Consider the following 13,219-nt stretch of genomic DNA (forward strand, 5'->3'; position numbering starts at 1 on the left):
CTACTCCAAATTCTAGCTCAGGTCTTACCTGAATGTGGGCTCACTCGGCTCCCAAGTGGCTGAGTGAGGTCATGACTGAGAAGAAAGGACCCCTGGCCCAAGTTGTGAGTTGAATGACTCTGAGGTTGAGAAGCTTTCATACCTAAGAATCAGGTGGCCAGTGGTGCACTGTGGGAGAGATGATCACCAAACTCTTTTCTTCTCTTTCAGGTCACACACCTAGATTACCTGCCCCAGTCTCCCTTGCAGTTAGATCTAGCTGTGAGGTTGAGTTTTCGCCAGTGGGATAAAGATGGAAGTTTCCACTGGCCTAATCCATAAATTCTTCCGCAACTCTTCCCACTTTTAATCTTATGTCCCCATGTCGTCTCTTCTTCCAGCCTTCTTCGTCTCAATAAATGTCACTAGCACATATCTAGTCGTTCAAGGAAAAACACAATGGAGAAAACCATCCTCAACTACTCATTCCCTTTGCCTCACTCTTTCCCAGCATCCTGCAAAATCTGGCTCCAAATATAGCTCCAGTTTGTCCACTTCTCTCCCTCTTCTCCAGTCTATTACCTTGGTTTACTCCATCACCATCTCTCAATTAGACTATTGAAATACAATCCTACCTGGAATTTAAACTCTTAACTGTCTCTCTGTTTCTATTCTTATCCTCCAACAGCCTATTCTGTATACCATGGCAGAATGATCTTTCAAATCATTAATCCAGTTTTGTCACTCCACTGCTTGAAACTTTCCAGGAGGCTTCTCTTCCTTCATAATTAAATAAAATTTGAACCCTGAACGTGGCCTAAACCCTACACATTTTGCCTCACCAACCTCTGTCACTGCATCTCTTACCACTATCACCCTAGCTCACTGGGATTTGTGCCACACCAAACTTCGAACATGCCAAACATATTTCTGCCTTACGAACTTTGAACTTGCTACTCCTTTTCACTCCCAGAACACTCCTGCCCCAGATCTTTGCTGGTGCCTTTATATACTTCAAGTCTCAGTTTAAATATCACCTCTTCCAAGAGACATCCTCTGACTACCATATATCAAATATCCCCTAAGTTCATTATTCTTTGTCATTGTACTCTGTTTTACTTTTGGAATTATTTGTTTTCTTGCGTGTTGTCAATCTCCCTCACGGAATGTTTAGCTTCATAAGAGCAGGGACCTTAACTACCTTATTTATTTCACTGCTATATCCCCAACAGTATAATCTTGGTCATCTCATTCCCCTTTCTAACCCTTATGTTCTCCGTTTTTAAGATGATGACTTGGGATTCGGTGCTTACAGGGGACTGGCTCTGACATTCTTTGCATCCACAGTTCCAAGGAGGCTTTAGAGCTCAATACTTTCCAGCCAGTGACATTTCTAAATGCATTTTCCAAATGAAGTCAATGCCCTCAGGCAGCCCAATGGGGAGGTCATGGAGAGCCAGTGAGAAGGAAGTCTGGTGAGCTGGATTACATAGTTCCTTTGCTACACCATTCCAGCCATACTGAGATGTACTTCATTAGGTACTAAATGTTTAGTGACTGTCACTATTAATTGGTGGGGATTAATACTCAAAGGAGACAGTAAATCTCATGCTGTACTCAATGACATCAGCCCCTTGCAGTCAGACAATGCATCAGGAGTTCGAATCTAAAGCACTACAAAAAAAGAACCAGAGACTATCCCTTCTCTGCTTATAAGAGTAAATATTGGTTGCCAACTACATGGAGCATCTCCTCAGTTGCCAGGATCTGTATTAAATATCTTACATCCTTTTATCATTTGATCTTTACCTTGATCCTATGGCACAGTTCCAATATTATCCTCATTTTATGGATGGAGAAACTTCCAAATAGAGAGAAGAAACACCTTGCCCAAGGTCACAGAGCTAATAATGATGGATCCTTTGATTGGGGCCTGTTTCATTCAGAAGCCTATGATCTTAGCTACTAAGTAATATTCCATTTCCTATAATTATCATCTCATCATATGATTACAATTTTTTTTTATTCAAACCTTTTCCATTCTTCAAGTCTGGACTCAAATGCTACTTTTTTTCACAAAGCTTTCTCTAACTCCCAGAAAGACCCATACTCGCCATCACCACTCTCTGCATTGGTCATATAGAATCAATCACATAGGGGAAGGAGACTCAGTAACATTTAACAGCATATACGGTATGCAGGCACTGTCACAGTCAAAAGCTTATGTTAGTCTTACAACTACCCTGAGAAAAATACATTCATATCTGTTTTGAAAGGTAAAATGCCTTGAGCAGAATCTTACGGCTCAAAGTGGCAGAACCAGAATTTAAACCCAGGTCTGCTTGATTGCGGAGCCCAAGGCATTTCCACACACTTACTATGAGCTCTTCACTATGCCCTTGGACTAAATAATTCCCCCTGTTATAAGTCCTCATAGCACCACGTGCTTCTTTATAGCCCCCACCCCAATTATAATTTCATCTGTTTGTGTGATTAATTTTAATATCCTTTTTTAGGCCCTAACTCCATGTACAAATGACCATATCTCTTTTTGCTCTATAAAATCCCCAGCACTTGACAAATATAGTAGTCATGGACCTTATACAAGTATATTTGAATAAATGCACAAACCATGTACATTTCATTGCATACATTTAATACATAAATAGAGCCCTTCCCTGCTAGATTCTAATTTCTCTGAGGCAGGTTACCAACCTAATTTATTTCTGGATCCCTCATGATGTTCTGCGCTTCATAGGAACTCAATAAACATTTACTGCATAAATTTTGCTTATCAATCTGTCTGTACCATTTGAAACTCTGTAACATGCAAGGCCTCTAAGTAGGCCTTGGATTTAATTATAGAATAAGATGACCAAGAAGAGTTTTCTAACCTAACAGATACAGATTTGAAAGCCATGGGGAGCATGAAACCTATGTCACAAAAGTGTATCAGTCAAAATAAGTTAAGCTATGCTGCTATGATAAACACAGCAGCTTAAAGGAAATGTTTGTTTCTCACTTGCACTACATAGACATTGCAGGCTGTCTGAGGTCATTGTTCTACATCATCTTAACTCCAGGACCTAAGCTAACAGAGCATTTCTGGTTGCCATGGCAGAAGGAAAATGGGGCAAAGGCATATAATTCAATAGCTCTCACAGCTTTTACTGGAGGTAATGCTGTATCACTTCTTCTCATATTTCACTGGCTATGTCTACCTTCAAGGAAGTGACGAAATGCCCTCTTACTCCACAGCAGGGAGGTCACGCCAAAATATCTGCTGGATGGCACTAATGACCACCACCACAACAGACTGCATAGGAAAAACATTGAGAAATTGAAATGGGAGAATTCCCTGACAGCCCTTGCTGAACGTGCGACAGGGGTGTGGCTCATCTGTTCGGTCACCACTGCTCCTCAAACCCCTTATGTGAGGGTGAGCATGCAGACAGATAGGTTCAGGAGCCAGAGAAAGCACCCCTGGGCTCCAGCCCTAGGGCAGCATTCAGGGTTGAGAGCTTGCAACTCCCAAAGCCCAAATGGGCTGTGTTACAGTGTACTCTTTTAGCCTTGCCATTCGCGCACAGATTATGTGTTAACCAGCTCAGTGGATTCTCTGCCTTTTCACAATGGCAGAGGGCCAGTGTGACAGCTTTCTGTACCCAAGCTCTCGGCCAGCATCCCAGAAGAGTCAGGTCACATACAGACTTGAAGGATGAATGCGGGGGTATTATTGAGTGGTGGAAATTGCTCTCAATGGGACAAATGGGGAGCTGAAAGGGGGATGCAGTGGGAAGATTATCTTCCCCTGAAGTTTGGCCATTCAGTAGCCAATCTCCTCTCTGACCATCCCCAGGCCAAACTCCTCTCAGCATTCAGATGGCCCTTCTCTTCTCTTTCCCATGCCATTCTGCCACTTGTCTACCCTTCTCCTTGTCTGCTTCTGGAGCCTGCAGTCTGGGGTTTACATGGGTACAGGATAGGGGCTGTGGTGAGCCAAAAGGCAGCTTTTGGGCATGAAAACAGGAAAGCCTGTCCCCATTTAGGGGCACGAGTATCCTGGCTTGATGGTGGGGCACTTGCCAGGGAACCACCCTCTTCTACCCAGTATTTCCCTATTTCCTATCCATTCTAAATGATCCATTTAGAACCTGACCTACTTTCTGAAAACAAAATACATCTCCAAGGCAATCTATTGTTATAAAATCACTGAAATTGCTAGAGTCTTTCCCTAGACTTTTGAGCAGTTGCTTTCTGGGTCTCAGTGTCCTTATCTGTAAAATGGGAATAAAAATAGAATTTCAGAGCTGCTTTGAAAATTGTAATGATGGCCAGGTGCAGTGGCTCATGCCTGTAATCCCAGCATTTTGGGAGGCTGAGGCAGGTGGATTGTTTGAGTCCAGGAGTTCAAGACCGGCCTGGGCAACATGGCAAGACCCCGTCTCCACTAAAAATACAAAAAATTAGCCAGGTGTGTTGGCACACACCCGCTACCCAGGAGGCTAAGGTGGGAGAATCACCTGAACCTGGGAGGTGGAGGCTGCAGTGAGCTGAGATTGTGCCACTGCAATCCACTTCAGCCTGGGCAACCAGAGTGAAAACTTGTCTCAAAAAAAAAAAAAAGAAAAACAAAAAGGTAATGACGTACATGAAAGCACCCATCATAGGGCCTGGCACAAACAGTTGATCACTAAATATTAGCCTTCTAAGAAACATAATCTTCAAATCCAAGTATGGGCTTTAGAAATGTAAGAAAATTTAATTCCTCCAGATATATTAATAAGTGAGAGAAAACTATGCACTCACCCTCTAAACTTGACAGTTTTATTTTGCTGATATTGTTGATTGTCTACTGCTAACATGACTTGCTGCACACAACTACCCACATATCCCTGCAATGCGAGTACTCAAGTAATTTGAACAGGGCTAAATATACCACATTCCAAGGCAAAAAAAAAAAAGGGTAGAGAAAGGAAAGCAATGGAAGAAAGCTCCTAAAACAACTGGAAACTACCTGTTCCTCTCAGGAAGAACCAACCACCCCATCCAATAGGCTATACAAGTTACCACAATTTTTCTACCCTTCTGCTTTATTTCCTATCTCCACATCCCTCCTGAGCATAGGGTTTGGTGTAGGATCACAGTGTTGTACATTCCTATGTTCTTTTCTTTGTAACTAAGTCAGAGGACAAAGAGCCCTAAGCAAGTGTTTTTGTCCAGTGATGCACAGCCTTCCTGCTCCCCTACTGTCCACACTCACTCAAGTGTGCGATCCAAGGAGCTGTAAAGGAAAAATATCCCCAAATTAAATATTATTATATTCCCACTCCTGCTTATGCCTCCATACAAATGTTCTCAGGCAAGGGGAGAAGCACATGTTAAAGCTGCAATGTTTCTAAATAGACGTACCATGTAAACACCTAAGAGAGAGAAGGCTCCCACTTTTTTCCTCCCTCCTACCCTCTTTGACAGTCCTCAAGGACAAGTCTCAATTCCAGGACACTAGCCATACCTGTTAGCAGAGGGGCTATTAGGCAATAAAATATCACCACTTGAATGTTCACTTCTGTCTTCTCTCCTTTTCATGCCACTGGATCATAAGAATGTGGACTGGTTTGCACATTGGAAAAGACCTGGCTGTCTAATCAGTTTGCTTTTCTTCCTTCTTTTCTACCCCTGCAGCCTAAGTGGTAAACTGGTCTGAGTAAGGTCAGTACTGCACTTTAGATTATGAGTGACATAAACCAAGAAACTATCAACTAACAACCATATGGCACTTTCATTCTCAAAATGGTTTTTATTCTCTGTCTTACACTATTTTCATAGCAACCTGTACTTGTTTCCTAAGGCTGCCATATCACCATGCCAAAGCTGGTTGGCTTAACACAACAGAAATTTATTGTCTCATAGCTCTGGAGGCTAACAAGTCCAAGATTAACGCACCAGAAAATCTGGTGTCTGGTGAGAGCCTGTTTCCCTGTTTCCCGGGTCATAGATGGCACCTTCTCACTGTGTCTCCACATGATGGACGGGGCAAGGCAGCTCTCTCTGGTCTCTTTTATAAGAGCATTAATCCCATTCATAAGGGCTCCACTGCCATGATGTAATCACCTTACAAAGGCCTTCCAGTATCATCTCCTTAGGGGTAGGAACTCAACATATAAATTTGGCAAGGACACAAATATTTAAGCACAGCAAAAAGTTTATATGTATTTATCTGACCCTTCCTAGAACTGACCAAAGACTAGAGCTTGGGGCTAGCCCACTGCTCTGGACATACATACTTTCCCCTCCCATCTCATGCCTCCCAGAGAAACTGCAGCTCCTGCATGCTTCCAGTGGAACTACTCTAACAACAAACAGCTACTGGAGAAGCAATGTTACCCTCTCAAATGCAATATTCCTGGACTACGTGCTAATAAGTTACGTTTAAGAAAACTACTACTTACCCATTCACTATTTTCTTTGAATTTTTTGTCTACTGTTTTTGTCCACATAATCTGCTTCTCATGATACCCTCAAGAGATAGGCAGAACAATTATTACAGGTATACCTTGGACATATTGTTTGTTTGGTTTGGTTCCGGACCACAATAAAGTGAGTCATACAAATTTTTTGGTTTCCCAGAGTTAGGTACTTGCTCTAGGTTAGGCTTTGGCTTAAAGAAATGTTGTATGTAGTTTAATGTTCCATCCAGACCACTCAAACGTTCCCCATATCAGCAATAAGACTGTTTGCTCTCTTACCATTCATGTATTCACTAGAACGGCACTTTTAATTTCCTTCAAGAATTTTTCCTTTGCATTCAGAGCTTGTCTAACTGCTTGGCACAAGAGCTCTAGCTTTTGGTCCATCTCAGCTTTTACATACCTTCCTCACTAAGCTTAATCATTTCTAGCTTTTGATTCAAAGTGAGGGACACATGATTCTTCCTTTCACTTGAGCAGTTAGAGGGCATTGCAGGGTTATTAATGGGCCTAATTTCAATATTGTTGTGTCTCAGAGAAGAGGGAGGATCAAGGAGGGGTAGAGAGATGGAGGAACAGCCTGTCGGTGGAGAAGCCAGAACACACACAAGATTTATTGATTAAGTTTGCCGTCTTTTATGGACATGGTTCGTGGCACCCCAAAACAATTACAATAGTAACATCAAAGATCAATGAACATAGATCACTGTAACAGATATAATAATAATGAAAAAGTCTTAAATATTGTGAAAATTTTTCACCTGTGAAACAGACACAAAGTGAGCACATGCTGTTGGATAAATGGCACCAATAGCCTTGCTTGACGCAAGGTTGCCACGAACCTTCAGTTTGTAAAAAATGCAAATCTGTGAAAAACAATAAAGCACAATTTTTAAAAATAAGAATCAAAAAAGCTAAGAGGAATTCACAAATGTGCAAAACAATTTAGAAGGTGGTCCAGAATCCCAGAATCTTTTCTCCCCCTAAAGAACCTTCACTGCCCTCCCAACTGTGACATGGCCTTTGAAATCAGGGAGAATAGGGTCATAAGGTTTTTGAAGTGGAAGGAAATTAATCTTATTAAGTAGTACGGAAGGGAGAGTAGAAAACAAACAATTCCCAGGACACATAGTAAAACACTGGACAACTGTCACTACCTTGAGGTGATCAGTGTTGGTGAATATTTTCACCTTTCCAAGCAAGAGAAATGTGAAATATGGATAAACTTAGAAAATGAAAAACATAACACCTATGAAGTCCTTCCAACAAAAAGTAAAGTTTTTATCATAATTACTGGCTCTGAAGTAATTTGGAAGCCCTACAATGACCTATTCTGTGGGTTAAAAACTGCCATCCTTCACAAAACTAGTCTCTACCAAGTCAATTTCTAAAACGATCAATAGTAACATACTCAAAAAAGAATGTCTGAGAAATAATAAGAGCCAATAAAACTAATCACGTCAGAGAAAACTCAAGCATGACCTTTCGAGCAATACCGTTTGTTGAGCTGACACTCTGCAAGACAAATAACTTTTAAATAAATGAACACAGGCCAACAGTGAGAAAAAGAACTGTATATGAGCACAATTTCAACATAAAGCTCTAGTATGGCTTTCAAAGCAATCATGCCTTCACCAGAAACAAAACAGCTTCAATTTAAAGAATTTATCACAGGAATGATAAAATCTTTTGAAATGTCAGCACTAGGTCTAAAAATTATCAAAGGAAAAGAAAATTAAAAATAAAAATGAAAAACTTGCTGACAACAGCAAAAAAGCTACAAAAATCCACCACCTTGTCAAATTATCTTTCTTTTTTTGGCTCTCTGGCATCAGTCTCCCATCCTCTGAAACTCATCCAAATACCATAGCAAACAGTTAAATATTTTATTCAGGTGTATGTTTATGTGCCTGTTTTAAAAGACATCTTTACCCACTACCCTCCATTTATCTGTCATAGTCTTTTACCATCAAGAGCATGCCTATTCTCAGTACTATGTAATATTTATGAGATACTCACAGTGTGCTCAATGCAGATATCAACTGAAGGTCTGTCATCTCTATACTCAACCTTCTTGACCCAGAATCGCAGAGTAATTGATAAATAAACAACTACAGTAACAATGTCAACAACAACAATATCTTTTAACAGATATTGAGCTGTTGCTTTGCACCAGCACTGTGCTAAGGGCTCCACGTATAATCTTATTTCATATGCACAACAGATGTGCAATATAGGTGTTCTAAGTATCCCCATTTTAAAATGAAGAAACTTGAGACTGAGAAATGTTAGGGAACATCCCCAAAACCACACAACCAATATACGCCCAGGGTCTTTCCTGACTCAAGGGTCTTCCTGACTCAAATGCCTTACAAACAGCACTTAACCAACAGGCTGGATGACTTCACTAGTTCACCTCTTCTCAGTGCATGTTGTTGAAAGAGATACTGTAGTGGAGTGTGTTTTCTTCATGCAGTGTGTTGTTGACACTCATCTGAATTAATGCATAAAGTGAAAAGGTCTTGAGAACAGTTGAAAAGTACTATGGTACAAATGATGATACGGCATAAATACAATGAAATGGAAAAATGTGAAAAGGAAAAAAGCAGATTGTAAAACAATATAGACAAAAGTACAAAATAATGTTAGCTAGCCTTTATTAAGTGTTTACTATATCTCAGATATTTTCCAAGTTATTATCCTGTATTAATATATTGACTCTTTATAATAGCTCTATTTATTTACATATACCAGATATATTAGTTTTCTAGGGCTGTGGTAACAATTCTCACAACCTTAGCAGCTTAAACAACACAAATTTAGTATCTTTTAAGTTTTTATTTTATTATTTTATTTATTTATTTTTTTTAGAGACAGAGTCTCGCTCTGTCACTCCAGTTTGGAGTGCAATAGAGTGATCACAGCTCGCTGTAACCTTGAACTCATGAACTCAAGTGATCCTCTGGTCTCAGCCTCCTGAGTAACTGAGACTACAGATGCACACCACCATGCTCCACTAATTTTTACATTTTTTGTAGAGATGGGGTCTTGCTATGTTGCCCAGTCTAGCCTCAAGTGATCCTCCTTGTCTTGGCCTCCCAAAGTGCAAGGATTACAAGTGTGAGCCATCACATCTGGCCTAAAAATTTGTATCTTACACTTAGTTCTATAGTTCAGAATTCTGAAGCGGAGCTCACTGGGCTATAATCTAGGCATTGGTAAGGCCGTATTTCTTCCCAGAGGCTCTAAGGAACAATCTGTTTCTTTGGCCTTTCCAGCTTCTAGCCACATTCCTTGGCTCTTGACCATCTTCCTCTATCTTCAAAGCCAGCAATAACATGCCAAGACTTCCTCATGCTGCCATCTCTCTGATTCTGACTTCCAGTTCCCTCTTCCACTTTTAAAGACCCTTGTGATTACACTGGGCCCACCCAGATAATCCAAGATACTCTCCCTATTTTATGGTCAGCTGATTAGCAACCTTAATTCTATCTGCAACCTTAATTCTCCTTTGCTGCGTAACCTCACATATTTACAGGTTTGTAGGATTGAGATGTAGACATCTTTAGGGGCCATTATTCTGCCTAGCAGAGTTGTCTTCTGATCCCAAAAGATTCACACATGTCCCAAGCCATTACACCAGGTAATTCTCATTGAATTTTCTCTATTAGAGCTCCTGCTATCAAAATACAGAAGCTAAAAAGGTTCATACAGTATGAAATAAATCCCAAAATTAAATAATAAAATATTAACAATATTTATTGGTCAGACATGGTGGTTCATGCCTGTAACCTCAGTGCTTTGGGAGGTCTACACAGGAGGATCACTTGAGCCCAGGAGGTCAAGGCCAGCCTGGGCCACATAGCGAGACTTCATCTCTACAAAAAATTAAAAAATAGCCAGATGTGGTAGCATGCTAATTGGGAAGCTGAGGTGGGAGGATCACTTGAGCCTAAACCGTTCAAAGTTACAGCGAGCTATAATCGCACCACTGCACTCCAGTGTGGGTGACAGAGTGAGACATTGTCTCTAAAAAAAGCAAAATCAATGTTTAGCTCTGGGTAGTAGAATTATGTGTGGTTTTTGTTTCTCTCTTACTATGTGATCCATAATTTTATTTATTTATTTATTTATTTATTTATTTTGAGACGGAGTCTTGCTCTATTGCCCAGGCTGGAGTGCAGTGGCGAACTCTTGGCTCACTGCAAGCTCTGCCTCCCAGGTTCATGCCATTCTCCTGCCTCAGCCTCCCGAGTAGCTGGGACTACAGGCACCCGCCACCATGCCCAGCTAATTTTTTGTATTTTTAGTAGAGACAGGGTTTCACCATGTTAGCCAGGATGGTCTCATCTCCTGACCTCGTGATCCATCTGCCTTGGCCTCCCAAAGTACTGGGATTACAGGCATGAGCCACCACTCCCAGCCGTGATCCATAATTTTTACAACAAGCATGAATAACTTCTGCAATGAGAAAAAGTTATTTTAAAAAATAAAATGTGCTGAAATGAGTGCCAATAAAAGAAGGTGCAGGATGACAGAGGGGCAACAAGGGTAGCACCACCAGCTGCACTCAGATGGGAAGGGAATTAAAAGCTGTCACTGAGAGGGAGTATGCCAGATGGAGAAATGAGCAAGGAGTCTGATGGGCCAATCCAAACCAAAGAATGAAGTCAAGGGCTGGAGGCCAGTTGCTCTTGTCTCCTCCTCACCATCACTCACTGCATAAGGCATGAGTTGGGGATGGGCAGTTTGCTCATGATAAGGGACTCAGATTTGGCAAAAACCACAAAAGGAATCTAAGAAAAAGGAAGGACATGGGTAAATCGAAAACCAAACTCATAGACTTGTGTTGAATAAAAGAAAGAACACAGAGAAACAAGTTCAAGTCCCACCTTCACAATTTACAGCTGTGCCAACCTGGGCCAGTCTAGCTGCCTATCTGGTCTTTGGTTTCCATAACTTTAAAATAGAAATGAGAATAATGCCCTGTGCCTCCCAGAGTTGTTATGAATATTAAATTACATGGTATACTTAGAAAACTATAAAGAATCATCATGGGGAAGGAAGGAGGAACCTGTGGTCCAAAAAGCAGCAGCTAAAATGTCTCAGCCAAATAAAGGTGGAAAGTTGCAGGTAGGCGCAAGGTGGGCCGGCATTTGAATAGTTTATGGGGATAGATTATTTTTAACAACATAAACACAGAGGTTCCAGGAAGTTAATTAACTTGTCTCAAGTTAACAACAATAAATGGTAGAGTTGGAACCCTCTGGCTTCCAAGTCTGCTTTTTTCTCTGTCTCTAATATATGCCTTGTGAAACAAGAGATTCAAGGTGTTGAGAAAGTGGCAGAGCAGGGATTAGAGTCTAGATTTACCATCAAGTGTAAGTGAGTGTTCTCTCTATGCTGTACACTGTTGTAAGTACTTTGTATATAGTAACTTATTAAATCATCCCAGTATCCATGGGAGGAAATTGTCCCCATTTTTATAGATGAGAAAACTGATGCATCGAAAGATTCAATAAAACCCAAGATCACACAGATAGTAGATGAGCAAATCAAGATTTGAATCCAGGCAGTATAGCACCACAATCTGTATTCACAATCACAAAGCCATGTTGCTCGTGAGCAGGTGTATACACATATATTCTGCCAGACTGCTCTGCAACTCCTTAAGCATTGTCTGCAAGCCCCCACATCCATTCTACAGGGTCATGTACATAACAAATGCTCTTGAAAGATTTGTTAAGTTCAGAAATGGCCTTGGAATGCAGTAATATTCAGGGACATGATAAGGAATGAGGAGGAAAAAGCAGACATTCTGGGTGATGTACTAGATATGGAATACCAAAGGGACAACATAAGGAAGGTGCCTAGATTAAGGGACCAGGGACTGGCTGGATCCACACAGAAGGGGGCAGGAGCTCTGTTGAAAGATGGCTGGGAGAGGAAGAGGAAAATGAAGTAAAAGGAAAAGGGGAGGATAGGGAGATCATTTAGTAATCATATAGGAGATGAGTTCCTCAAGATAATATGTTGACATAGTATCTTTAATTATGCAAAAGAAAATATAAAACTGAAGAAAAAATTACTGCTAGAAATAAAGTAGAACAGGCATGGTTCCTCAAAAGACATTCTGGGAGAAGAAAAGTTTTCAACGCATATGCAAAAATATACAAACAATAAAACACTGCATAATTCTAACCATTAACCCAATGCCCCATTTCCAAACAGTCAGGTTTAGTTAATAGCTTTTATAGTGCATTTAATTTTCAATTTGTGAGATGTCAATCTGGGAGGCTTTGTTGGAAACCAATGAGGTGAGATTACTCTAGCAATTACACCCAAATAATGGGTGACTGCATTTGACAAAGCTGTAGATTAAAAATGTGTTTCTTTTTATTAGAGAGAATGAACAGCACAGAAAAGAGGGCATTTGGGACAACATATTGGAAAAGGTGCTCACTCTAAATATATAGTGAGCTTCCATGGGACACATTTCTAGAATCCTATAGAAAAATCCCACCAATATACTTGTGTTTAAAAAAATAAAAAGGCAGCACTATTTAGCTTACTAAATTCAGCATAAGGCTCATAGATGGACAGATACTATCTGTCCCACGACTACTCAATGCAAGGTATACAGTTAGATGAGCACCTAACACAATTTGGCTTGCTGAGTTTTCAAGAAAGCAGTGTACTTTATCTGTACAGCTGCCCATTTCAACTGTCCCTTCTATGCTCATAGGAGCAGGAAAAGAAGGCCCTTGGAA

Source organism: Hylobates moloch, unplaced genomic scaffold (genome assembly GCF_009828535.3).
Source record: "Hylobates moloch isolate HMO894 unplaced genomic scaffold, HMol_V3 SCAFFOLD_4, whole genome shotgun sequence".
Lineage (NCBI taxonomy): Eukaryota > Metazoa > Chordata > Mammalia > Primates > Hylobatidae > Hylobates > Hylobates moloch.